The sequence below is a fragment of the Equus przewalskii genome, chromosome 21, assembly GCF_037783145.1.
Source record: "Equus przewalskii isolate Varuska chromosome 21, EquPr2, whole genome shotgun sequence".
NCBI lineage: Eukaryota > Metazoa > Chordata > Mammalia > Perissodactyla > Equidae > Equus > Equus przewalskii.
Window position 1 is genome coordinate 14,403,101 of NC_091851.1, and position 27,354 is coordinate 14,430,454.

A 27,354-nucleotide genomic window follows, 5' to 3' on the forward strand; every position below is an offset into this window, starting at 1 on the left:
ATGGCACCGCTCATCAGGCCATGCTGAGGCGGTGTCCCACACAGCACAACCAGAGGACTCACAACTAGAATACACAACTATGTACTGGGGGGCTTTGGGGAGAAGAATTAAAAAAAAAAATGATCGGCAACAGACGTTAGCTCAGGCGCCAATCTTTAAAAAAGAAAAAAAATTTTCCCTAGGTTTTGAGCTAAAAGTTATCCAAAATTAACAGCTTTTTTTATGTTCATACACGCAGGGTACCACACAACCTGAAAATAACCTGTGGTCAAAGAGATGTAACCTAAACAAACCTCAAATCTCACACAAATTCAACTATCTCCTTATTTACACGTCTGTTCAAAATCGTTCCACCTCCAGTCTTCAAAACTTAAACTAAGGATAGGGATAGAACTAACAAAAGAGAGAGAGTGAGAAAAAGTGACATGGAATTTAAGGTTATAGGAGGTTGATTTTATTTTTTCTACTTACGCAAATACTTTCAAAAATCCCCAGACCTTCCTTCCTCTTTGTTTTTTTAATGCACAAAAATACAATTAGTCTGAAAGGAAAAAGAAGCAAAATCCTAAAGCTCAGTTCATTTATTTATGGAAGGAGTGTTACCTTTTCAGGTTTTTGGTTTCGTTTTTTTTGCCCCAGGTGTGGCATCATACAATTATAATTAACCATTATTTCCAATGAGGCGGGAAACTTACTGTTTGCACTGGTTTACGTAAGTGAGAGTGCACCTAAAAGCTCAGTCTATGTATCAGAATATATGCTGTCTTTGGCTTTGTCTGATATACCAGCAGGAGACTGAACACTTCATCTGTTTCAACATGATTCGCCTAGGAAATAATAGCACCAATGTTCACACAAGTTGAAATAGATCTTCTAATGTGACATTAGAAAACTGAATTAGAATGATCCAAATTTTATGGTTCTATAAGTAATTTGGCCACACCCTAAAAAACGAGTCTGACTTTATTATATATTACATTGTTTCCACAATTCATATTAAATTAACGTGACCTATACAGCCTGCTGGAATGGAAACAGCAGAGCATTCAGAGATGGATGACCTGGATTCCAGTCCCACCTCTGTCCCAACTAGTTGCGCGACCTTGACAAAGCCCCTTCAGCTCTTGGAGCCTTAGTTTCCTTGTCTTTAAAAGTCAGAGGCTGAAACAGTCATTTTTTCTGATGCCTTCTAGCTCCAATTAGTTTGATTAAACATTATTTGGGCTCTGAATAAATGTAGATATTATTTAAGAACCACATATGTCCTTCCTGAAATATACTTTATTTCCTAAAATGAAAGCCACATTCAGATGGCTCCAAGTAAGGTTAAAAACAATGCATTACCATTGTGTATTGAAGAGCAACTGACGGGGTAATGACATGGTGACATTTCTAGAACAGCTCTTCAGTATCAAAGCAGACTTTTAAGATGCCAAACACTTGCCCAATTCTGGTAAGGTCAACAGCCTTCAAATAATTGTTCCTTTCATAAGATGTGTGCTTTTACTGGATTATTTAAAAATGCGTTTGCTTCCACTGCTTATATAGAAACTGAAAAACATCCCTCACTCTAACAAGGCCCAGAGGCAATGGGAAGGATATCTGAGGTCAGAATGGCGGATGTGAAGCGATTCCCAAGAGCTCATGTCGTATTTTATTTTAGCAAATGTCTCTAACTTCTAATTCAAGCCATATCAGCAGGCTGGGAAAAAGAGAACAAAAACAGAGCTTCTTTAACTAAATTCCCTGCCCCTTTGCTAGACAAGCCCTTGGTTCCCCCAAGCGTCAGCACTAATAAGCAAAGTTACTGAAAAAATTGCTTCAGTCCTTGTGTCTGCAATCAATTATTTTATTTCTTGAGGGGTAAAGTTTGACCCAGCATATTCTAAAATGCCACAGGATTGCAGGCAAGTAAGTTTCAAAGACACCAGAAAGAAGTCAATGGCCTGACCTGGACACTAGGAGGATGACATTCTCATTAGGCGGAGAAGCTGGACTTGCTGCAGGAATGAGAAATGAAAGCGGCTCCAGTCACCACTCAGCTCAAAATGCATAAGCTGGGGGCTATTCACCTTTGACCCACCAAGCTTCGCACAGCTCTCACAGTATGGGCACCCAACATCTATGCAATGGTTTATATTTTACCCCAAGTATTTTCATATCCTCTAAGTTAGAAATCATAACCCAACCGCAAAATGTGGAAATCAGAGCTCAGAAAGCTTAGACTCTCTCAAATTATGGCAGACCTAGAATTTAAGAAACCCTTTGACTTTCAACTCTCACTGTCTGACCTTGGTTATCATGATGGAAGTTCCTTAAATTCGGTAAAATGCTTTGAAGATATGGCCTCTGACGAAAATGAGGGAAAAATAATCTTTCCTGCGATTGTCTTTAAGCTGCTTCAATAAGAGGCAGTTAAACCAAATAAAAGAAACGCCTATTTTACTCTCACTACCCAATTTCCCACTTTGAAATTACCCAAGGATACAGACCCTTATACTCTCAGCTTCAAAATCAGGAAATAGTTCATATTACCCAAAAGAAAAATGAATTCAAGTTCTTTTATTTTACTCTTTAACGCTTTCATAAAATAACTTTCACTTTAACAAGATCATGCTCTTTAATTCTTAGATTTGCTTTTAGAATATTCCCAATACAATAGAGAAAATTTAGTTTTATCAGAATATCAGGATCTAACCACTTGGTCCATGACATTGCTGGCCTACAATGCTATTTTGGAATATCTGTGGTGGGCATTTTAACAAAATTAATGTGGTTGCCTATATTTAACTCTGATGAAATCACAAGTGTAAGCCATTATATATTTTTTTATTTTTATTTTTATTCTGCCCTAATTGAAACCAACCCTCAAGGTAAAACAGGAAAGGAAATGGGATTCAATTATGACCATTACATGAATGATAAGTTAAATTGGGTTTTATGAACAAAACATCTACTGAAGTTTTAAAGAGAGGAAGGCTTATAATTAAGGTATATTTTACCTTTAATGTCACACCCTCCCATGGCCAGTTTTCTTTAAATAATAAAAACAAGCTTTTCCAGGACCACCATCTCCTCACTATCAACTCACTGTAAATGTCTTAACATATGGAATCTACCTCAAATAGTCTGTCCAAAATGCCTTTTCGAGTAGCTGGACCTTTTAGTCTTCAAACTCAATGTCCTTATCTTGGTCCTGATCCTTCCTAACCTCTCTAGAATTTAACTCCATCTTCTCTCTGTTCTCTACTGATCCTCCTTCCATTGTGGTATCAGTATTCTTTTCTCCTCTCCAGAACTTCGCTCCTCATTATCAGTGGACATCTCCACCACTGCTCCTTCTAGCATTTCAGATGTTCAAATATGTCCTGAGCTACGTGCACTGCTACAAAATGACCGTTTCAAAGAATGGGTCAAATTATCAAGGTCAACACAAAGATCTTCATGGAAGCTTAAAAAAAAACGCAAGCACAGGACCCAAAAAACTGGCTTTTTTACATAAAAAATATCTGAAATTTTGGTGAACTCCAACTTTAGGGAGCTAATGGTGAAGAGGTAGTTGTTTAAACTTTAATGCAGTCTTGGGGAGAACACTGATCCAGGGATACAACGACCTTAGCAAACTTTTTCAGAGCCCTCCATTGCTTAGAGTATTCTACACACTTCCACACCAGAATTTTAAGAAGCATATCAACAAACTAGAGAGCTGGTGAAGGAAGTCACGCCATTCAAGAAACAAGTAGTACAAGAGATTCCACGGATTTCAGAGTCAATCTGAGCTCTTCCTGTAACTGGGTGGGAACAGAAGCCAAGAACTGGCAAATTGGGCAGAGTCCCACAGCCCTATTGGTGGAGCTGTGACAGAACCATATCCTTGAACTGCCCGTCTAATACCCATCCCATCCCCATTCTGACTCACGGCATGTATTGAAACTCACCCACATGGAAGAGGGAGTAAGACAGACATTCTGTGTTCATTCATAGGAAAAACTATGTGCCAAAGATTAGTGGTCTCAGGAATGCAGATTTTAAATCAATATCAGGAAAATAATTTATTTTACAATGAAAATGATAAAGTTTTCAGATTTCAGAGTAGATGCTTCCAGTCACTAAAGGATTCAGATGTTCCTCTGTTCTTGGAGGTTATACAGAGATGTTGCACTGGCTGAGATAGGATCAAATGCCTCTCTAAGGTCTTTTCAGAAAATAAAGCTGGGTTAGTCCATCTCTAGGCCCTATCAGCCTCTTTCCAAATTCCTCTGACCCAAAGAAGTCTAAACACTCTCTCACTTCAAGTAATGCTGTGAAATGCTTTTTAATGTTTATTCTGAACAAGAACACTGATTAAAATTTAAGTGGTAAAACAGATGCAGAGTGTTGATTGTTTGGGTAATGGCTGTCCAATTTTGCATTTGCAAGTAGTCTTGGAGCTAATAAAAAGAACTTTCTACTCCTTAAACAGCCATCATCTCGTCTTTGATTTGTGGACTTGAAAGAGACTTTTGAAAGAGTCAAGCCATCAAGGAGACCACAAAAGGCAGTTTAGAACACTATGTTTCATACTGACTATACTTATTAAGACTTTTTTTCCACCCTAACTAGAACTAACAAAATATTATGAAGTCAAAGCTATGGGCTTCAGATTTTGGTCATTTTTGGTCATCTGTATGCCAGTATCTGGGAAACGAAGAATTTCAATTTCAGGATCCCAGCCAACATTTTAATTTTGGGAGGTTACAGTTTGTCTGCCAAACATTCATGACTTTAATTTTACTTAACTCAACATTTGTCATAAACCATTGTACCCTGCTTGTTGCTAAACAGCTGCTACATGGCACCCCAAATGGTATTTTTAATATTAAATGCCTGAAACTCATGAGTGAAAGTTTCTATCCTGTTAACTTCTTTTAACAGCATAGAGACAATTAGAATTATCAAGACAACAGCTCAGCTGCAGTTATGTGGCACTGGTGCAAAGGGAAAAGATGTCTTTGAAAATTCTGTGTCTGTTCTCTAATTTAAATTATGGAAATTACTGTTGTTTGGCTTAAGGGAAAGAAAAACACAAGTAACCTGAAGAAATGAGATATACGATAAACTATGAAATGCAGATAAATCACGTATACTCTTGTTCAAGAAAGTTCCCATCTCTTCTGCAGTTTATATCACAAAGTAATTTTATTAAGGTTTTATGGAAAGGTCACTATTGCATTTTTGTAATATTAAAATCTATCTTAGCATACAGAAATCCCCCATGAGCCTGAAATATTAGTTCAAGACTAAGTTTATTAAGGTTTTGGCATGACTCAATATTAACTTTCTCCAAACATTACAACCATTTTCAAATTAGATAAGCAGCAGGGTATAATACTGTGGCTCATAAGAATAAACTCAGGAAAATGGCATCATTACGTACTAGTTCTTAGAGATTAAGTATACTCTAAAACTGTGAGGCAGCTTATCAAAACAGTTCATTCTGTATTGGCACTTTCATTTCACAAAAGAATCAGACAGAAACATGGTTAAGGTCTGTGAAGTATGTACAAAATAAACTGATATTTTTAAGACAAATTCTAATTTGAGTGCCAATTAGTTATCTTTGCAATCCCTTCTGTCTCCTAACAGCTTTATGTATGAGCTGTGTGATGATTAAAAAGAGAAATATCTAGTCTATCTGTACCTGAGTTGGCTGAGTCTGGTACTTAAGTTTTCTAACTCACAGGTCTAAAGTTTATCTGATATAAACTGATGGCAGAAACCTGTTATTCGCAATGTGTGAAATTACTATCATGGTTTTTTAAAAATAAAATCTTCACTGAAGACAACCATGGAAAATTATCACGCTCCCTGGTGAATGAAAAGCACTACCTGAAATTTACAGAGCACCCACAATCTTACGAGATCCCCTATAAACAGAGTCAATTTTTGATTCATAGACTAGAGATCTGGCAAGAGACTGAAGACATTGCTTGGCCCCCAGCCCTGTGCTCAGTAAGATGCCCTGGAAGACTTCCTGGTTTAATGACCTTACAGATCCCCGGGGATGGAAAGTCTACATGCAGATGCTGATGGTTCATGAAAATTCCCTTCTACTGGACCTCAGGTCTTCTTTTCTTAGTTTTCTGCAGATTTTATTAGTTGATTGGGATCCTCTCTCATTAAGTTATGACTCATGATGACCTCCTACGCATGGTCTTAAAGACTTTGACTCCCACTGCATTTTGTGGTTTTATTTTAAACTAGATGTAGGATCTCTGCAAAGCAGTATCTTAGGTTCCAAAGCTTAAGTGACTGGCTGCAGAACTGGCATTTCCTCTCTTAGCCTCCTGTAATGAAATGCTGGTCCTCAACAATTCTTAAGCAATGAAGACAAAGGCTTTAAGCCTTCAGAAATGGATAATAAGAATGCAAAACCAGAAACCAGGGAGTCTTTCCTAACTGCTAACTTCTCAACTTGAATCAGTCTCTTCCACGGCAGCCACCACAATCTCCTCACATGCTAAATAGGGACTCATTTCTTTAGCAAAATTTTTACAAAGTGTGAAGGTTTACAGGTGAAGGTATAGCCCAAAGGTGTTTGTAGGTTAATCATATTTTTAGACTACTTGATTACTGATAAGCCTAACTATAGGCATCTACATCTCAGAAATAAATAGTAATGGGGGAAAAAAACCCAAACACTAAACTCCAGGCTAATTTCAAATATCCATCAACATATACACCCACACAGGATACCTTGCAATTATATAAGACACATGGACTCAGTCTAGTGCACAAAAGTTTTCTCAGAGCGGGACAGACTAATTTCAAGACCTGCTTCAACCAATTACTGTAAAACCAAAAGAGAATGCCACATATTATATTTCAAGAGACTTCCCCATCTGAAAATGGAGATGCCTATAATCTCACTTTGAAGGAGGCTCCAAAGGTAGAAGATATGACATACGTAGAATGTTCTTGGAATAATGCAGCTCCCTACACATTGAAGGAATTGTTCTATTTCACAAGAGACATTGACATTGACCTTATTAGCAGCTGCAGAGCATTCTAACCTCTGCTAACCTCTAGATTTCCAAAGAATTCTAGTACCTGGAGGACTACATTATGCAAAAGAGGGCAAGGATCAGGCTTTATTTACTGAGGCAAGTAAAAATAAATAATTCAATTTTTCCTTTGACTGAACAATGCACCCAACAGTCCAATATTAGTCACACGGAATCAGTAACTCAGCTATAACCTAATTATCCTGGAAAAAATGACTGTGTTTATACCAAGGCTGGTTTGGCTTGGTTAAAATAATACCATTATGAATTGACTATAACTACATTTCTAAAAACTCTAAAAATTTCCACATTGTCTACATTTATTACAAGATGTTACTTTTATAATAAATTTTTTAAAAATTATTCCTACCATACTCATACAGAAAGTTCTTTGTTCTTGCTGGTTTTCTTTATAGAAAATGAGTTTGTGAAAAAGAAACTATCTTCATGGAGGTTGTTTTTTTTCATGAAGAAACTCAATGCTCACACCTCTGCATTGTCCCATGTACAGCCATATGACATGAAGGCCATTTTAAGTTAAATCACTGCTTATTTACTTTTATTTATAATATATAGCTAGTTGGGTTTTACCAAACCTACTTAGGCAGAGCTATCTAGACGTGGCCTAAAAACTAATCTTTTTGAGAAGCTCAATTACAATAAAAGCAATACATAATATGGGACTCATTTTAAAAGGATTATATCTAGGAAACTACCAGCAAAAGCAATATAATCTGTTTGTCTTTGATTGATTTATCTATTTCTGATGGAAGAAGGTATTTCTACACATGTCCAAATATCATTGTATATATTTTCATAGATATTGGTGATTTGCTGGCAGAGAGTCAATCTTGGAAGTAGATTTTTCACAGCAGGGAACAATGTGAGAAACCTGTTTAATGTTGGAGGAGAGGGAGAAAAAAGATAATAGGACACAGCTATACATTTCCCCCTCTCCCACCTCTCTCTCCAAACTCATGTAATTCTCCATGCTTTTTACTCTTTATCCTTCCCTTACATGACTCCCCATCTCCCTCAGAATATAAGCCCGTCAATGCAATGCACTATAAGACCTTACATTGTCTAGACCCACACCTCTCTCCTCCCATCTCCTACTCCCTCCCATTCTCACTAGACTCCAACCACATGGACTTTCTTTCCGTTCCTCACAGAGAACATTCACAATTCTGCCTCAGAATTATGGCTTTGCATATACTGTTCCTTCACTTTGGACTGCTGTTCCCTAAATATCTGCATGGCTCTCTACCTGCAGATCATTGTTCACATGTAACCATATCTGAGAAGCCCCTCCTGGCCACTCATTACCAAATAGCATACCACAACATCACAAGGATCTCTCTCCTCACTTGCTCTATTTTTTTACTTAAAACACATCAATACCTGATATCTAATATTTTATATATTTTTTTATGTTTGTTTTCTATGTCCCTCCACAATAGCAATTTCATGTATTTTGTTTTCTCTGTCTCTGTCACAAAAAACAAGTGTGACACAAAGTTAGTGCTTAATATATACTGTGTAGAATGAATGAATGCCTCCCTCTTCTGACTTCTCTGAAATGCAGGAATTAACAGAGGAATCCATACATGACAGAGAGTGATCTGATGTGTTGGTGTCTCAGGGAGAGAAAACAATTAAATAGTACACTAACATGACAATACACAGGGAATAAGCTAGGGCGCTGGGTTAAAAATAGCCCCCTCCTTCTTCCTTAAGGGAGTATTTATCAATTATTTCACTGTGTCCCTGCTAGACTAGACACTATATAGAACTCAGTAGTGAATGAGACACAGGCCCCACACCAAGGAACTCAAATCCAGCAGAGAAGATGTAGGTCAATAATTCAACACAAGTAGAATAATATTTTATAGGAATCAGGAGAGAGATGACCCGAACCCAGGGAGACAAGAGCAGGCAGCCTTCCTGGAGAGAACTTTTGAGCTGGGCCTTAAAGGATAAGGATTCTTATGAAGTGAAATGTGCAAAGGGGACCCCAGGATTAGGAAATGTGACAATGTTTGAGAGGTTGGAAGACTGTATTTGATCAGCAGGCAGCAGGAAAGTCATCATTTTGCTTCAGAAAATGTCAACCACTTTATCCAACCCTCCATCCTCCCTCAAATCCCTCTCTCTTAGAAGACCAGCCACTGGAAGGCTGAAAATGGAAAGTCATGGTGTCTTTGAATATGACTAACTCTCAAAGGCCCCAGTGGATCTTAAGTGAGGTATAACTCTGTCGTTTGAGACAAATGTAACACCTAATTGCACAGCCACCTTCACTTTGCATCCTCCTCTGCATCCATCCTCAGTGGCAGGCCCTGTCACTAGTTCCAGCCAATGGGCTCTGACTGAAGCAGAGCTGTGGCTCTTTGGGGTTAAAACATATACCGCGCCTTCTCCAGGCAACACAGACCATTTGCAAAAATGGCCACAAAATCTTCCCCTCCCTGAAATATGCCCATTGGCAACGTGACTCTGCAGCTTCTCCATTGAAATGTAGAGGTTATTTCTCCACGTGGACCTTGGATCTGGGTTTGGGCACATGATTCGCTTTGATGCAAATCAGATGCCTGAAAAGCACTTGCACATTGAGGCTTTCTTTCTTGTTTCTCTTTGGAACTCTGAGACTACCATGTTAAAAAGGCTGAGAAAGCCTGCTGGAGAAAGAGAGGTCACGTGGAGAGAAGTTTCATCAACCCAGCCATCCTGGCTGAGGCCCCAAATATGTGAGTAAAGCCATCCTAGTTCATCCAGTCCTAGCCAAGCCAGCCCAGACTAGTGAAACTGCCCGACCAGCACACAGAATTGTGAGAAATAAAACATGATTGTTTTTCAAATCCACAAAAATCTGGGCTGCTTTGTTACACAGCAAAAACTAACTGATACACCTGCTAAAATAAGGGTGAATGGGGTAAAAGTTCCCTCTATGGCTCTAGTGAGAAAGTAGGCATTCTGATTATGTTATGTAAACAATGATATTTAAGCTGATTAAGGAGATTCAGGGAAGAGTAAAAGGTATCCAGGAAAAAAATAAACGAGCAATTAGAAACTAGCAAAGCAATCCAGGGTGTGACTATGGGAGTATAATAAAATTAAAGGCAGCTCTCTGTGACTATTCAAAGGAAGGCCTCAAAATTGTAACATGACTTTTCTGGATGACACCAACTATTACGAACACAAATCTGTCCACTTGACTACAAGCAACTTGACAAAGAAAGGTCTGTTTCTTACTGTCCTTGAATCTCTGCCACCTCCTTCTCCAAACCCTACACCTAGCAGAGACACTGATATTTTAATAGATGATTAGAGAATCTTTGATGAAGGAGCAAAAAATAGAATGAGGAAGAGAATGACTTAATGATTATGCCATGTGACAAAGTTGTGTGTCTACACTTTATTCCATATCCCTTTTGATGTCAGGCCTTGCTTGCTCTCAAATTGTTCTTACTTGTGGCTCCTATGCTGTTCAGAGGAATAAGTAAGACAAAAATTGCGATAAATGAGAATCACAAAGGCTCTGAGTGAAGACATCTGGATTTTATAATAGCATTTTATAGCAGGACTGTAATAGCCATTTTACAACATTTAGCTGTATTTTTCACTTCTGGATGTTTTGCTTTCTATTTAACTCAGGTGGCTGATCCTGTTTGTAAATTTACATCTAGATAAATAAAGTAGTCATGTAATATTCACTGAAATTTTAGAGTGTGTTTAATGCATCAATACCCACCTTTTTTTCAATTAAATTAAATAAGAAGAAACATCAGCCATCTAACCATAGACAGCTTTCCTAGGAAACTAAAATTTAACTCATTCTCAATTTAATTTTGCAAAATCATTCAGCTCCGTATTTCAAAATAAATATTGTTTGAAATATAAGAATCTACAACTTTTTGAGCAAATTTGGGGAATAAAATATTATGTGATAAATAGAGTAAAACATTTTAGAATTCAGTCGTGTTCATATATCTATTTAGCTTCACAGTTCAGTTGAATTGGTTTGAAACTCTCCTAGTCTGAAGTGTTTTCAATCCATCATTTTAACCTAGTATAATATGGATTATTTTGAATGTGTTAATGTGCCTAGCCTACAGACCTGGCTCATAGCAAAGAAAACACTGTTCCAAAATTTTATTTTACATGCATAATAATTGATGGATTATTAACAGTCACATTTTTAAGTGTTTATTTCCAATACTGTATTCTAAAGTGTTTTCTCATATCTAATCTGTAGAAATATTCTGTGTGGCACGTGCTATTATTGTGTCTGTTTTGCAGATAGGGAACTAAGGCCTCAAGCAATTAAATCATTTGTCCAAAGTCATAAAGCTATTAAACGAAGGAGCCAATATTTGAAAGAAGACAGCTTCATCTCAGAGTTAGCATACTTAAGTTTTAAAAAATCCTACTTTCTCTCAAAAAATTAATGATTCTTTTAAAAAGTGAAGTTCCTAAGGAAGTTTGAGGCATGATTTAATATGGGAAATTAACTCCAGAGAAACTTTCAAAACAGCATCTATTATGTAAAATGTGGTGTACCACTATTTTTTTTTTTTTCGGTCTTATGGAGCAGATGTTTCTTTGCCCTAAGCTAACAGTCTCCTTCCTGTCTCCTGCCTTTGCTGAACCATAATGTGACTAGGCCTCCAGGCGCTGTGATTATGAACACACATTCAGCACACGGAACCGCATTTCTGATACACCACAGTCTGCTGCGATTTACGATGGATTTAATAGCTGAATTTGCTGCAGCATGCTCAGTGAGGACGTGTGTCTCTCTCTCTGATTCAATTTTCTCCTCTTAGAGTGAACATTCCTAAAGGAAAGATGGGGCCAAAGATAAGAAGAGCCAATGAAAAGCAAGCCAGGCTCAGGGTACACAATGAGTAGGTGGCAAACATGGGTATCTGGCAACATTACACATTGAAGCAAAGCAGGCATGAGCTTTCTTGTCGTTTTTCTTCCTAAAGAGAATGCTTTTCTGATTGCTAACTCCAAGCAACAGGGGATGAGAAACCCACTGACATTAGGACAGAGACTCCCACCTTCCTCCCTGCCCTCCCCACCTTCCCTACCCATTCCATCTTTCAGGTCAAAGAGGCGAGCAGAACTTCCTTGCCCTTTGATAGGTCTTCCTGCCTCCTCTTCCCAACTTGGAAATCCAACGTAAAGAGCCAATGTTTTGGTCCCTTACTAACAATCCAAACTCCCCCAGGAAATGGGAGGAGTTAGCAAACAGCTTTGAGTCTGCAAGTCTATGAATCTCCTTCCTGGGGGCCAGAAGGTCAGTGGCCACTCAGATCGAATTTCTCAGGGGACGTGACCTAAATAGCTAATTAATCTTTGGTCCCAGAAACTCCACAGCCCCCTCTTCTAGTCAGAGGGCTGATTTTTGTGTACACAAGTCTCTTGGCTCCTAGCAACCAAACAAGTCAGTCCCCATGTCAGCTTACTGTGAGTGTCTTGGCTTTACCATCTTCAAAATACAAAAGGGGCTGGCTGGCCAACAGCCAGTGTTGTTTGTAGTGGAAAACATGGCACACTCTAAGCCTCCAACAATAGAGTGGAGTAAAGACAACTGTGACAAAGCCACAGGATGGAACTGTACAAGGCTATTAAATGTGGCGGTTTCAAAGAGCTTTTCATAACATGGGTAAAATGCTGGTATTATTTGAAATGAAAAGGTAGAATGTAAGACATGATTTCAACTATTCAAAAAGATGCACAGAAACAAAATGCAGAAGACTTGAAGGAAAACATTCAAATGCTAGCCAATGGTTTCATTTGGGTGAAGGTTTCTGGCCAAGTTTTTTCTTTTTATAAATTTATGTACTTTCTAAATTTTTTAAATCATATCTTATTTGGATTTTTACAAATACTCCAATCTCCATAGGAGACTAACAACGTGATAATGAGCTCTTGCAAGCTGCTTAGTAAGTCAACTGTTGACACCTCTGGAGTATCTCTTATATCTCAAACTTCAGTCGAATTTCTTGCTAGTCACTCTTTCTGTCTTTCTTCCCTATTTCTCTCTGTCTAAAATGAAGCCCCCTACCCACCTATCTCCCCATCTTACAATCCTGTCTATCCTTTGAAGTCTGGCTCAAATATCATTTCCCCCTCAAAGTTTTCTTTAATTCTTTCTTCCCTGGAATCCCACAGCACTATGTATGTACCCCTCCCAGGCAATGAACCTTTCCATCTAGCACTATAATTATTTCAAGCTCATGTCCTGAGCTTAAAGAAATGCCTGAAAGAAATTTTAGATGCATGGGAAACTGAATTCATCTTTGTATACCCCACACAATACCTTAGTCACAGGAAGCAAGCAATACTTCCAGATAAAGGAATACAGATGAATCATACAGGTAAAGGAATAAATTAGTAAACGAATTATTTAATTTTAGGCTTACTTCGGAATCTGTCCTTAGAGATTTTCCCATTCACTAGCCAAATGCCATACCCAAATTTTGGCACCCACAGTTTGATACAGTTATTAGCCATCTTGAGCAATTGAGGCCCATCCAGCATACAACATCCATGTTACTTATGCAAACACCAAGAAAGAAAATATAATAAAACTTTTAATGAAATACTAGATGGGGAACTACATGAGGGCAGGACCTGTGAATCTTTCTCATTTTTGTGTCCTCCTGGTGCACGGTAAGTTCTCAACACACATTTGTTAAACAAATGAAAAGAAATGAATGAGTGAATGAACAGGCATTGCATGAGTGAGACAACCCACCGTAGTCGCGGTCCAAATGGATGATGTTCATTTTGCACGTGAGCTGTCATTGGATACCCACAGTGATGACTACTACATCAGATGACAGTGGAACCCCAACTCTCATATTTGTTAGCTGTGAGATCCTATGCAGCTCCCTCAAGCTGTATGCTAAAGGTAATGATATCTACTTGATAAGTCCTCGTTAGGGTGATATTACATAAGTGCATGCAGGGGGCTGAGCACAGTCCCCAGCAATGAGTAAAGCATGTCATGAAAGGCAGCTATAATTGTTATGAGAGAACCTGTTGGAATAACCATGGATGAATTAATAAACAAACATCTTTGCCCTAACTTGTCCTAAAATACAATTTTGGAACTTCATAAATAAAGATATTTTCTGTGCTTCTCTTGAGTACAACTACTTGAAAACTTGGATGGAATAATTCAGTTTCTGGATATCCTGCATAAGCAATGTATACCCTCATGCAAAACGTTCTTATCATCAAATCCTGCCCGGAAATCTTGCCAATGGAACATCAATACCAACTCTTTTTCAATTTGACTATAATGAAATACACTAATATGAGAATGGCAAACACCTCCCTTGGTTTACAAGCATTGAAGGTTATAGGAGAAAGTCACTGACATGTTTTAAAGTCTTACGTTTCCAAGCCACCCCTTCCACCCACCACGAGTTGATAAATAGAGCTGTAACTGGGAGACTTGAAACAACTGGAATTCTTCTTGCTCTGACCTTAAGCAAGTTCTTAGTGTCCAAATCTCTAAGAAAGCAAGATGGAAACATTTGCTGTGAGTGGCTTGTAAGATTTAATTGAATAAAAATAGCATAAAGTTGCCGTCTCAGGCAACAGGCATGTTGTGGTGGCTGCGTGCGGTCACGTACTAGAACGGCTATACTGTTCCCAATTTGTTTAAGGAAAATCACATACAGGGAGTAAGACTATCAAGAGAGCAAAACTTTGGAAAACAGTTTTATTTTATTGTTTCCAAACAGCAGTGCCTTGTGTATGCGTCCCTTGAGCTGTGGACTTTAGGCTCCATTCCTCCTGGACAGGAAGGCTGTCCACGGTCATCGGTCATGGTATCTGGGGCCCTAAGGTAATTATTGCCCTTGCCTCCTCCTCTGCAGTGAACAGTGCTCTGAAGGAAATGATTATCCTGGCTCACGAGGGATCTGGTCTCACCACGAGAAAGACCCTCCCTGACACTCATCAACTAAGCATCTAACCAGCAGTTGCCCCTTTGTAACTACAGTGCAAGGTTAACAGTTGACACACTAGTAATTGGACCACTGTGGGAAATTCGGAATCAGAGGTCAGATGGCTTGATAGTGTGCATCTTTAATCTGATTTTGCCCTAACTATAAACTGCAGCAAGGAAACAGCACGGCTGAGGCTAGGGAGGCAGTCCTCTTATGTTCTCAGGAAAAGAAACAAAGCTGCTCTTTTTAGAAAATCTAATTGTCATCCACAAACCAAAACAGTAAAGTTCTCTTTTCTTCTGTTTTGCTTAGGCGTGTTTGGCTTATCTATGGAAACAGCTCATGCTTTTCAAAAACTGGGCTGAGTGGCCATTCAATATTATGTTGCTAGGTAGTCCTTTCTAGGTTAAATATGTTTACTCTGCATAATGGCTGAAATTTTACTCAACTGCCTACATCCTGTGGCTCACACAGAGTGAATCCACTTCTTCTCACGCATGGCAGAAAGATGATGGTCACACCACAGGAGCAGGTTGAGAAGTTAGCTCACAGGAGCCCAGCTGAGGGCTTCTCAGGCTTTACCTTGCATCCAGATCACCTGGGGAGGCTGTTAAAATGACCGGTCCATTAGCAGGTCTAGGGTGGGGACTGAAATTGCACATTTCTAACAAGCTCCCTGGTGAACTCGATGCTGCTGGTCCATGGACCATAGTTTGAGTAGCAGAGAATTCCTGGGATTTCCGTCTTACTTTCTGGGATTGCTTCTTATCACAGGACTGGACTGTGGCAGTGAGCTAGAGGCGGGAAGAAAGAGCAGGGCCTAGGAAGGAAACAGGGCCTGTAGTTTCAGCTCTGCCATTTAACAGCCACATGACCTTGGGCAACTCCCTGGATCTCAATTCTTTGCCTTATAAAATGAGACAAACGATCCCTCTCTCACCAAAGCACAGGAGAATAAAAAATATAAATATTTACATGGAGACTTGATTCTAATAGGGACTCATGATCTATTGGTTCCTGACAAATCAGTGAAATTCATGCATTCCTCCTCTTTCAGGGCCCATACCTGGCCACATGTACCTGCCTCCCTCGCAATTAGGTAGAGCTATGTGACACTCCTGGCCTATGAAATGAGATGGCAGTGTTGTGTGTCAGATCTAGGCATGGCCCATAAAATCCTCCCACACACATTCATTCCTCTATACAATTTGCCACTCCTAGGAGGACATCATGCCCATGGGGAACCCGGAAGCTACATGTTAAAGATGACAGAGCTCTCAATCAGCGTTGATCTCTGAAAAACTGAGAACACGTGGCAGCCCCACCAACCACTTCACCCACCCAGTATTGTTAGATAAGCAAAAAATAAACTTGCACCATATTTGAGCCATTATGCATTTGTGGTCCTCTTTGTTATAGTAGCTAGCCTACCTGTGCAATACCTTTCCTTTCCTCCTTCCTCTTCCCTACCTCCCTACTGTGCTCTTTCCTGAAACAGCCCCACATGCACCCTAAATTACACCGTATTGGTTAAAAGCATAAACTTTGAAATCAGAACATCAAGGTCCAAGTTCATCCCCATCCTTTCGTTGTACACTACTGGACAAGTACGCCTAGATAAATTTCTCAGCCTCACTTTCCTCAGCTGGAAGAAATTATCATCTCTTTGCTCATCCCTTGGGAAGGTCCCATGAGATAATGCATGTAGAGAAGCTGGCACCTTACCTGGACAATGTAAACACTCCAGAAACAGATAGCTATTTGATCTCTGCCCCCTGTTCCCAACCGCACCCCCCTGCCCGATAAAAATGCTGTTTCATAAGGAATATCATAAGTCACTGTTTGTGTAGTTGCCAACACCAGCATTTCCCACTGTGTGGTAAAACTCCATTTCATTCAAAGATTTCCCAACTGGAAAAATTTTTTCAAGCATCTTAAGCATCGCTGTATCTTTTATCACTTGAATGAATGAATATTACAAAGCTAAAAAGGGGAAAGAGGAAAAGGACCAAATAATTAGCACAGATTTTAAAAATTTTATGTAAGGCAGGAATTTTACCATTTGAAAATCTGGATTACATAAAAAAAAGCATGACCTTCAAATGAGGAGGGACATTTATATGATAAATTTATTTGCTGTCTTGAACTATGGGATAAAATCTATCAGCCAGGAGAGAAACCCTCAAAAGAAATACAGCTTCTGTTGCCCAGGTATTCCAGAAACAAAGCGGAGAAGAAAAATACATAGCGAAATTTTTCTCTTTAACACTATGGTACGTTTAAAGACAGAATTTTCCATTATAAAAATGCATTACCCAAAATTGATGGAAATAACTTTGCTGTGCCCAATACTCATGAAGGTATATATACATACATATATATATATATATATATATATATATATATATATATATATAAACACAATTTTGAACATGTGTTTACATGCATAAAAATAGAACAGGGTAAGAATCTGATTATTTGGGGGTAAAAGTTATGTTCAGTCTGAACACCTAAGGAGTATGACACCCATTATGCTAAAGAAGACTAATGTGGTTCCTTTCAACTTGCTTTTCCATTTCCTTCTCTCTCTGGTGGCAAATTGGAGGGATTAGCATTGCTATTCTTAAGAGGCTGCATGCATGAAAAGTTTCCTGAAAGAATCTGCCACAAGCAGCATGAACTCAAAAAACTATTGCATTCTAAAGGAAAGTCAAATGGACCAGAAATCCAGAAGAAACTATGTACATCCATTCCTCTACCATTTAACTTGCCCTTCCCTTTCTATCGGGAAATGAGCTGTGAGAACAATAAAATGCTGGCCTGGAGCAGGAACCATGAAATTCACATTTTTTTCTTTAAAATATTCTAAATCTCTCTCCCCTCCAGCCAATCACTTCCCTTCTGAAGTCCTGTTGATTCTACACCCGATCTTCCTCGAATCTGCCCCTTCCTCACCCCCGCCCTGAGCTGAGTCTCCAGCACCCTTTTTTCCCGGGCTGCTGCAAAGCCTCCTAGTTAATCTTCCTGCCCGCAGTCTGCCCTCTACTCTCTACACAGAAGCCCAAATAGCTTTTCTAAAAACGCAAGCTTTATCATGTTCCCTGATTAAAACTCTCCAATGCCTCACCACCACCCACAAGATAAAAATCCATTTAGTAATACAGCTTAACAAAGACATACATATTCTGACTCTCACATCGTACTTTTATCATCCACCCTGAAAACACAAACACACCCACCCTGCATCTACAATGACCCATTTTGTATACGAGGTACCATCTGAACAGAATACTCTTACACCCTTCTCTTCCTCCTTCTTCACTGGCTAATTTTAACAGATATCACTGACTCTGAGAAGCCTTCTCTAACCCACAACCTTCGGTGGGGGTACGGGGACTCATTTGAGAGCCCCTGCTTCTGCCATTTGACCAGGAGACTCCAGTACATATAAGTATAGGCTCTACAGTCAGACTGCCTGGATTCAAATCCCAGCCACAACTTTTATAGTTGTGTGATCTTCAGCAAGTTACTCAACCTATCTGTGCCTCAGTTTCCTCATTTGTAAAATCGAGATAATCATGGCGCCCACTTCAGTAGGGCTGCTTTGAGGATAAAATGAGTTAATATGGAAATGGCTTAGTCTGACAGCTAATTATTGCTCAATAAATCTTACTGAGGAATAATAAAAATGGTAGTAGAACCATTCTATGCTCCATGTGTAGGTTTTTCACCCTTGACTGTACACTTTGCAAAAAGCAGATATGTCATTATTCCTCCTGCAAGGGACCTGACCTATGTCAAATATTCAACACCATGTTCTTTAATAAATAGACACTAACTGAGGATCCAAACCAATCACAGATTTCCATCTTCCTGAAGAGCTTTCAGCTTCCTCTGAATTACTCGGGTAGATTTCCTCCCATGTAACGTTAAAGCCTTTTGCACACACACAAAAAAATACAAAAATTACCTGCTGTCTATCAGACATGTGCTAGGCACCAACAGAGGCAAAATGAAATGAGAAAAATAATTCCTGCAACCAGCAGCTCACAAAGTCAGTCAAGTTAACTGCTACCCGCGAGCAGACTGTGAAGGCCTTTTCATTAGACCAGAGAGCAAGCTGACCTTGCCTGATATCAGCCAAGACCATCTTTTTATTTTAAGGGTATGCTCACTGTGAAATGTGTCACACCTACTCACCCTCGGGAGTGGAACACACTCCAAAACAATCTGATTAATGGCCTCCCCTGTCGCTTATTAGCTTTGCACAGAAGAACCTAGCAGGTATATGACTTGCTACAATGGATTGTTCTTAGAAAGTGCTAAAACAATGTCATCCAAGCTTCCACTTGATGTGGAGGGGCAGGCCTTGGTATTCTTATGTTGGAGACGATGCAGCTCTTCGGGAGCACTTTATGGTGATAACCATGGCAGCGTGTAACCCATTTAGTAATGCTCTATCTTGAATCCCTGATTGCCAATCAGTATCCTCACTAGCAGAACATTTTTTTATGTCTACTAAAGCACCTGTAATGTTTTAGGTACAAGGCTCTGATCTAATTTAGTTTCATCAAATTATTTTCAAATGATGTAACAGAACCCCATCACATTGAAGTTCTGTTATTAAGAAGGTTTTTTACATCAGGTCAAAACATGTCCCACTAAAATCCCATAAGCATACACTCTAAAAGCCCCAACTAATATAGTTAGCCTGGACGTTAAATCTGACTCCTGAAGCTAGGCACAAGGCTGTAAAAAATTCCATTCTATTTGCATTTGGCCAACTCTTCTTGAGGAAGCTCAATATTTCTAATTAGTTATCTCCCTGATCCACAAACATTGTATGTAGGATGTATTATTCACTCATATCTCGCATTGTTCAGAAATGATTTACAGAGGTAAGTAATCTGGATAAACAGGTATCAGCTTAATTATAGATGCACATAAGTAGACGTATACAATACAGCTTAACTGCAAAGGAAAAGCTAAAACTTAATGGTTAAAAAAGCATAGACTTTGTTACCAGGCAGCCGTGGGTTCAAGTTCTTCATGAGGAGCTACATGAATCTTAGAAAGGTACTCACCTTCTTTCAACCTCAGCTCTCTTAACTAAACGTTGATAATAATCCTACCCATCTGATAAGGCTGCGAGACAATGAGTGTAACACATAGGATGTCTGGGGTACAGGAAGCATAAGCAAACTTTTTGGTTTCTTCACCCCTGATTGCTCAGCTGAGCCTAAGAAAAGTACAGTGCTGTCAGGGTTCTGCTTTTCAAATATGATAGAAGATGGACAACCAAGAAACTTGAGATAATGAATGATCACAGAACCCTTCAGAAGAGAGATGGGGGATAAACCCTCAAACTGGAGGACTCCAAAGCTGGTTAGTTACACTCTGCCCCATATACCTCTAGGAACCTGAAACTAAATGACAGAACCTTCTCTCTTTTTCTTAGCTGTTGGCTGGTAGTGCCTTCTCCTACTGTAACTGACAAACCAATTTCTACAATGAATCATCAAAATAGGCTGAAATTTCTCTAAAGAAAGGCTGTCTGTGAATAGAGCCAACAATGATTCCATTTATTCCAATGAAAATTTAGGCAGCTTTCATTGGCCTTTAGGTTCTAATCTGGCACCAGTCAACAAATAATTCATTTTAAAAGTATTTCATCTTTTGGAAAACTTACTGAGGTAGTATGGGAATAGGCACTTGCTATGTTCTAGGTACCTGGTCTCAATATTAGAATGGAAAAAGTTCTATTTCTTGAGATTGATCAAATTATCCTGCCCTTACTCAGGAATCATAATTAGACTAGACAATTTACTTGTCAATGAAAAACACTTAGTTTGAAGTCATGGAGGAAAGGGAAGACATTTACTTTCTTCATTTCCTTTTCATCTTCAAGAGGCAAAGTGGGGTTCATAATATATCCATGCTATTTAAAAAAAATACAGAGATTTTGAATAAAAGGAAGTATGTGATACTCTCAAAATGAAAGTCATGAATGGCATATACATACAATGGAACACTACTTAGCAATAAAAAGAAGTAGATTATCTATATAAGCAGCAACATGGATGAAATTCAAATGCACATGCTAATATCAGATTCAATATACACTTTATGATTCCACCTATGTGCCACTCTGGAAAAGGCAAAGCTATTAATGATGGGGAACAGATCAGTGGTGGCCAGGGCTTAAGGATGGAGAAAGGGCTTGACTACAAACAGGCAGCAGAAGAGAATGTTTTGGAGTGATGGAATTGTTCTGTATCCTAATTAGTAGTTACACAACTCAATGCATCTGTCAAAACTCATACAACTTATACCAAAAAGATAAATTTTGCTACCTGTAAATTTAAACACAAATTTTAAAAAAGAAAATGGGGGCTGGCCCCACAGCCAAGTGGTTAAAGTTTCGCATGCTCCACTTCAGCGGCCCAGGTTCGTGGTTTTGGGTCTTAGGCGCGGACCTACTCCACTCATCAGCCATGTTGTGGAGGTATCCCATATACAAAATAGAGGAAGTCTGCCACAGATGTTAGCTCAGGACTAAACTTCCTCAAGTGGAAAAAAAAGAGGGAGAGGAGGATTTGCAGTGGATGTTTGCTCAGGGTAAATCTTCCTTACCAAAAAGAAAAAAAAGAAAACATAGAATCCACTCTTTACTGAGGCTTAATGTTAACACTATTTTAAACTGTAGTAGACAGGTGGTCTCTCCTGAACAAAAAGGGACTTCATTAATAAAATTCCAGGAGAACCCATTTTTCCCAGCTTTATTGAGGTAGAATTGACAAATATAAATTGTATGCATATTTAAGGAGTACAACATGATGTTTTGATATATGTATATACTGTGAAATGAATACCACAACCAAGCTAATTAACATATCTACTGCCTCACATAGTTTCCATTTGGTTTTTGTGTAGTGAGAATACTTAAGAGCTACTCTAAGCAAATTTCAAGTATACAATCAGTATCATTAACCCCAACCACCATGCTGTCCATTAGATCTCCAGAACTTATTCATCCTACGTAACTCAAAGTTTGTATCCTTTGACCAACATCTCCCCATTTCCCCTACCCACCCCAGCCCCTGGCAACCAATATTCTCAACTTTTTAGATTCCACATATAAGTGGATCATGCAGTATTTGTCTTTCTGTGTCTGGCTTATTTCACTCAGCATAATGTCCTCTAGGTTCATTCATGATGTTACAAATGGCAGAATTTCCTTCTTTTTGTAAGGCTGAATAATATTCCACCATATGTGTGTGTGTGTGTGTGTGTGTGTACACATACATGTACATACACCATGTTTTCTTTGTCCATTTATCCATCAATGCACAATTAGGTTGTTTCCATGTCTTGGCTATTGTGAATAATGCTGCAAGGAACATAGGAGTGCAGATACCTCTTTGAGATATTGACTTAATTTTCCTTGGATATATACCCAGAAGTAGGATTGCTGAATCATACGGTAGTTCTGTTTTTAATTTTTTGAGGAACAAGACAACCCATTTTTTTCAACCTACAGTACATACTGTGGATGGTCTCTGGACACCTCTATTCCACCCTTCCTCAGTTTGGGAGGCCAGAAAGCTAAACGCTAAAATTCCAAGACTCTTGTCCAGCTGGGTTCCAATTAGAATTGGAACGAATTAAAAGCACTTAACTATATGAAGGACAATGGGCATCTTCCTGCTGCTACTGCTCCTGGCAAGGAAGGTTTGAAAGATAGAGGTTCTAGAAGGAGTTGCAGCAGCAAAAGCAACAGTGGCATGTCCTTGAATTCAAAAGGCCAGTGGTGGCCATACTATTCCTCATTCTCCAGCCTTTCAGGCTATTCTGTAAGCACCTAATCCTCTGTATTAAATGTTTTCTGCTAAGAAACACCCAGAGTAGTTTCTTTTTCCTACCTTGATCTCTGTTGATATAAAAACCAGTTTATTTATTAAATGGCCCCATGTCATGGTCCCTCAGACAGGATTATTTGGAAGTTCCAGAAAAATTCCATTTAAATTCAGCAATCTATGGCCAAAGTAAAGCTACCTCTGTTTTCCAGATTTTTTAGTACCACTCAGTCCTTGCTTACTGTGCTGGAATGATGACACATGTTTGTTTACCAAATTACTCTTCTAGGTGACAGCTCCAGGTTGAAATCCCATAGGACGAAATCTAGCACAAGAGTCTATCCAGGTACCTCAAATAAAGTCTCAGAACTGAACTTACTAATCCCGGTTGGTCAGATCCAGGTATTCTGGCCATCCCATCCCTAACTGTACGAGGCTACAGCCCAGGTCATTCCCATCACTGACAAATGAAGACAGAACATAAAACCTGTTACCTACGGACAACTGTTAGCAATGCTTTTCTCAGATTTTCTGTTGTTCACTACTTGTAGATTTTAAATGTATCTTTCCTCCTCTGTGAACAACTAACCACATTAGTTAAGCCTAAAGTAAGTGCTGCAGACTTGTTTAAAGAGAAACTTCCCATGAGGCTTGGCAAACATAGCCTGAAGTATCAGGAATAAGTCTAATTTTGTGGTGTCTAGGGACTGAACTACCTGCATCGTGACACCTCTAGGGAAGAGAGTTGAGCAAATTCAATATGCTCACCCACCTTGCTCAAATGCTAAAGTAAGCACAGCATTTTGGGCAAGGTACGTGATGAAAGGTTCAAAGGAACGGCATCGAGGAGGATAAGGATCGTGGATGCGTGGTCGCAAATGCCTCGCACAGAAGGTGCACAGTACATTTTTATTAAGGGAATGAATATGATGGGCATGTATTTGGGGCTTTACAGAGGTAAAGAAGGTTGGCCGGAGCCAATTAGATGGTTTCTTTGCCTCTAAAGCAGGGTTCCTCACGGCAGTGGATTTCAGCTGTCTTTGCTCCTTAACACATTTCCCCCTTCTATTGATAAGAGTGTCCTGACGTTCATCTTGAAATCCTCCCCTCTGCTGGTCTCAGGTCCTGAGGGTCCAGTGATACCGACTCCAGAAGAGAAGGCTGTGACCTGGGCTATGACCTCTCACAGCTGGGGAGGGAGGGCTCTTGGTTCAGGAATGGACAGAATACTGGATCTGACCAATTGGGATTAACAAGCTCAATTCTGAGACTGAATTTGAGACACCTGGGAAGTAGAGTCTGTCTTTCTTCTGCTGGGTATGATACTATGGGATATTGGCGTAGAGCTATCAAGGACGAACATGTGAAGCCATAGAACTATCCAAACATAGTAGAAGGCATGCCAGAGAGACAGAGAAACAGAGTGTGATCAGACTGATAGAGACCCTAGGACCAACTGTGCCTGAAGCACCTTTTCAAGTGAACCAAAGTTATCCATCTCTTGCTTAAAACTCCTGCAGTCAACATATTAGTTAATTATATTTCTTGGCTTTATTTTATTTAGGTCATCAAAAGAGCCTTTACTGAAACATTAAGCTTTAGTCCCAAATGTATATTTTTGTGTATATTTTCATGTGTCTACAGCAGAGTTCCTTTAGCTTTGATGGGATTCTCAAATGAGTTGTAATCCCCCAAAATGTCAAGAACCACTTTTCTAGAGAGAAGCAATGCCTCAAAAAATGACTGAAGATTGCCTTTTTATGGCATATTCTTATTTTTACAAATAAAAAAGCAAAACTTGACCAATTCCACTTCTAAATAGAATAAGTAGATACAGAAGAGAAGAAAGGAAGTAAATTAATCATGGAAGGTCAGGGTTTTAAGATCTTTGTAGCTCTAGCAATTCTTATTTTTCAGATGCACCACCCCACATAATCCCTAACATACTGAATGGCACCCACAGCAAACACAGTTCATATAGAAGTACATGAGGAGGACTTAAGTTACAAGTTGATATAATGTCAATGCTGATAAAATAGTTGATGAAATGACTTATTTGGGAGATATTCAATGAAACATTTAGGCATTTTAATGTTGTAGTTTTCATCTCATGTTTTGGGGTCAGTAAAACTTTTTCAGAATGTACATATTTTTTGAGAAGACTGAAACTGTCTTAGAACCTAGAAATTGTGATAGAGTGCTTAAAGGATAAAATGATTGAGGATTAGTTTTAAAGGTGCTACATGAGAATATGCACACTGTGCTGTGCTCCATTTCCATCTACTCTATACTAAATTCACCCTGTTCTGATTGTGAAATCTCAAGTCGCCTCTGTCTACCCCAAGGTGATCACTCACAGGGCTAGTTCTTTATCATTAATGTCGAAAGTTCTACTGCTGGAATTAATGGATCCTTAATGAATTTTTCCCTTTTAAAAGCAAATGCTGCAATTTAATGTTAATCTTCTAATTTATAATTTTTACATTTTAATGTTTATCTTCTGATTTATCATTTTACTGAGACTAATACAGACATACATACATAACAACAAATCAAAACAAAACAATCCAACAATATTCTGCCCACCCTCCATTTTAGAGAAATGGGCCAGATACCAGAAAAATAGCTTAAAAAAACTATTCTCAAGTAATATACGGACCCAGACTAAGGTGGCAGCTTCAAAAGAGGAAAAAAAGGAAGATAAAAGTGAAAGTCTTAAGTAATTTTCTTTAAGGAAGAATGAGGGGGAAAGGCTTAAAAGCCTCAGATAAAATATAATGAAAACAACAGCTACCAACTATTAAATTGAAGTAAGAGCAAATTTAAGGGAAAAAAATTTTCTTCTGGATTTGACAACAGATGTGTGGGTGGAACGGATTACTGAAAGGTATGCAATTAATATGACAAAACTAAGGGAAAGCTCACATTATGGTCTTCACATCTTTATCCAGAGCAGGTCTTCTCAGACTTCAACCTGCAAATGATTTACCAGGAGAGCTTGTTAAGCAAAAACGCAGATTCTGATTCAGCACATCTGGGGTGGGGCCAAAGTTGCCGCAATTCGCACAAGGTCTCAGGTGGTGTTGTTGCTGATGGTCAGGAGACCACACTTCCTGCTGCAAGGCTCTAGATTTCAGAAGTTTTTACAGATTTCCCTTCAGTTTGAATCGCTTGCCAATACCAACATGTTTTAAAATAGTGTTAAACGTTTATACTTGTAGCGGCAATTTCCTTCACCATAGGTAAAAGGAACACTTCTTAACTTCCTTTTTTCCACATATTATTTTTAGAACAGTGGCCCCACTTCCAAAGATGCAGCTTCAGTAAGACTACGGCAGGGCTCAAGAACGCGCATTTCTAACAAGTGCCCAGATGATGCAGAGCCCAGGGACCATGCTTGTTGACCCACTGTTTAGCGCATCTATCCACAGTCCTGCTGCAAAGTTATGTAAGAATGGATGCCAACAGAAAATCTCCAGCATCAGAGAATCATCAAGTATTGGAGCTTCAGAAGACCTGACACTAATCTTTCCCAAGGTCCTCATTTGAGAGGTGAAGAGCTCAGGTACCAGAGAGATTGGGTGTCTTACCTGGAGCCACAGAGCTGATTAGAGAAACAAAGTGAGGAACAGAGCCCCATTCCTTTATCCCTACCCCAGGATGCTTGCCCCTCCACCACATTACTGTTTTTTCATCTTTTCCAAATAAGCCTAAATCACTTATTTCTGGATCCATAACTATGCAACACTGAACACATTTTAGTCCTACCAGTAATTCTCTTTACAGAAATAATCGCCAAGAAATTGTTTCTAAGTGTGGCCCAAGGGCATGCTCTATTGGAATTAACAGTGGGGCTTGGGTTTGCTTAAGGATTCAGATCCTCTGAGTTGACCTAAAACTACTGAATTTGATTTTCTTGGGCTGGTACCTGGGAATCTGTATTTTGATAAGCATCTCTACAAGCACTCACCCTATGGGACTGTTTGATAAACAGGTCAATAGGATGATAGCTCTCAACCTTGGCTACACATTAGAAACCCACACGGGAGAAGGGGGCTGAAAAATCCCCAGGCGCAGGCTGCGTGCACACAACTACATGGGAATCTCTGGAGATGCAGCTCAGGCAGGAGTAGTCATCAAAGCTCCCCTGGGATTCCACTGTGCAGCCAAAGATGAGAAACAGTATGTCAACGATTTCCAAACAGCTCCATATTTCTATCCACTAAAAGGATGTTGAACTTCCAAACAAAATGATACTTTGTTTTAATGAATATAGAAATTTGGTCACCTAAAATGCCAAAGGTATTAGAGCAGCCAGCTTCAGCAATTCCAACCTGGTCCAGGGGAGCCACATGTTTCTCTTCCAAGAAAACCAGCACTCATCAAAGTTCTGCATTTGTGTCAGAAGGTCCACTGAGGTGGGGCCTCCTGCTTGTTCAGAGAATTAAAAATTCTTGTTATTTCCATTTGGTCACTTCTGGC

The 27,354-nt window shown here is 39.2% G+C and overlaps 1 protein-coding gene across 17 annotated transcripts in view; it reads right to left on the reverse strand.

Annotated features, from left to right (window-relative positions):
• The window catches only part of PLCB4 (phospholipase C beta 4), a 388,953-nt gene that overhangs the window by 175,980 nt on the left and 185,619 nt on the right, over positions 1 to 27,354 (reverse strand). The window contains exon 1 of one of the 17 annotated variants that reach the window (XM_070587876.1): positions 25,798 to 25,847. The exons of the other annotated variants lie outside the window; for them this stretch is intronic. The gene's annotated coding sequence lies outside the window, so the exon portion shown is untranslated. Of the gene's footprint in view, positions 1 to 25,797; positions 25,848 to 27,354 lie in introns of those variants that run through there. 17 annotated transcript variants of the gene reach the window in all.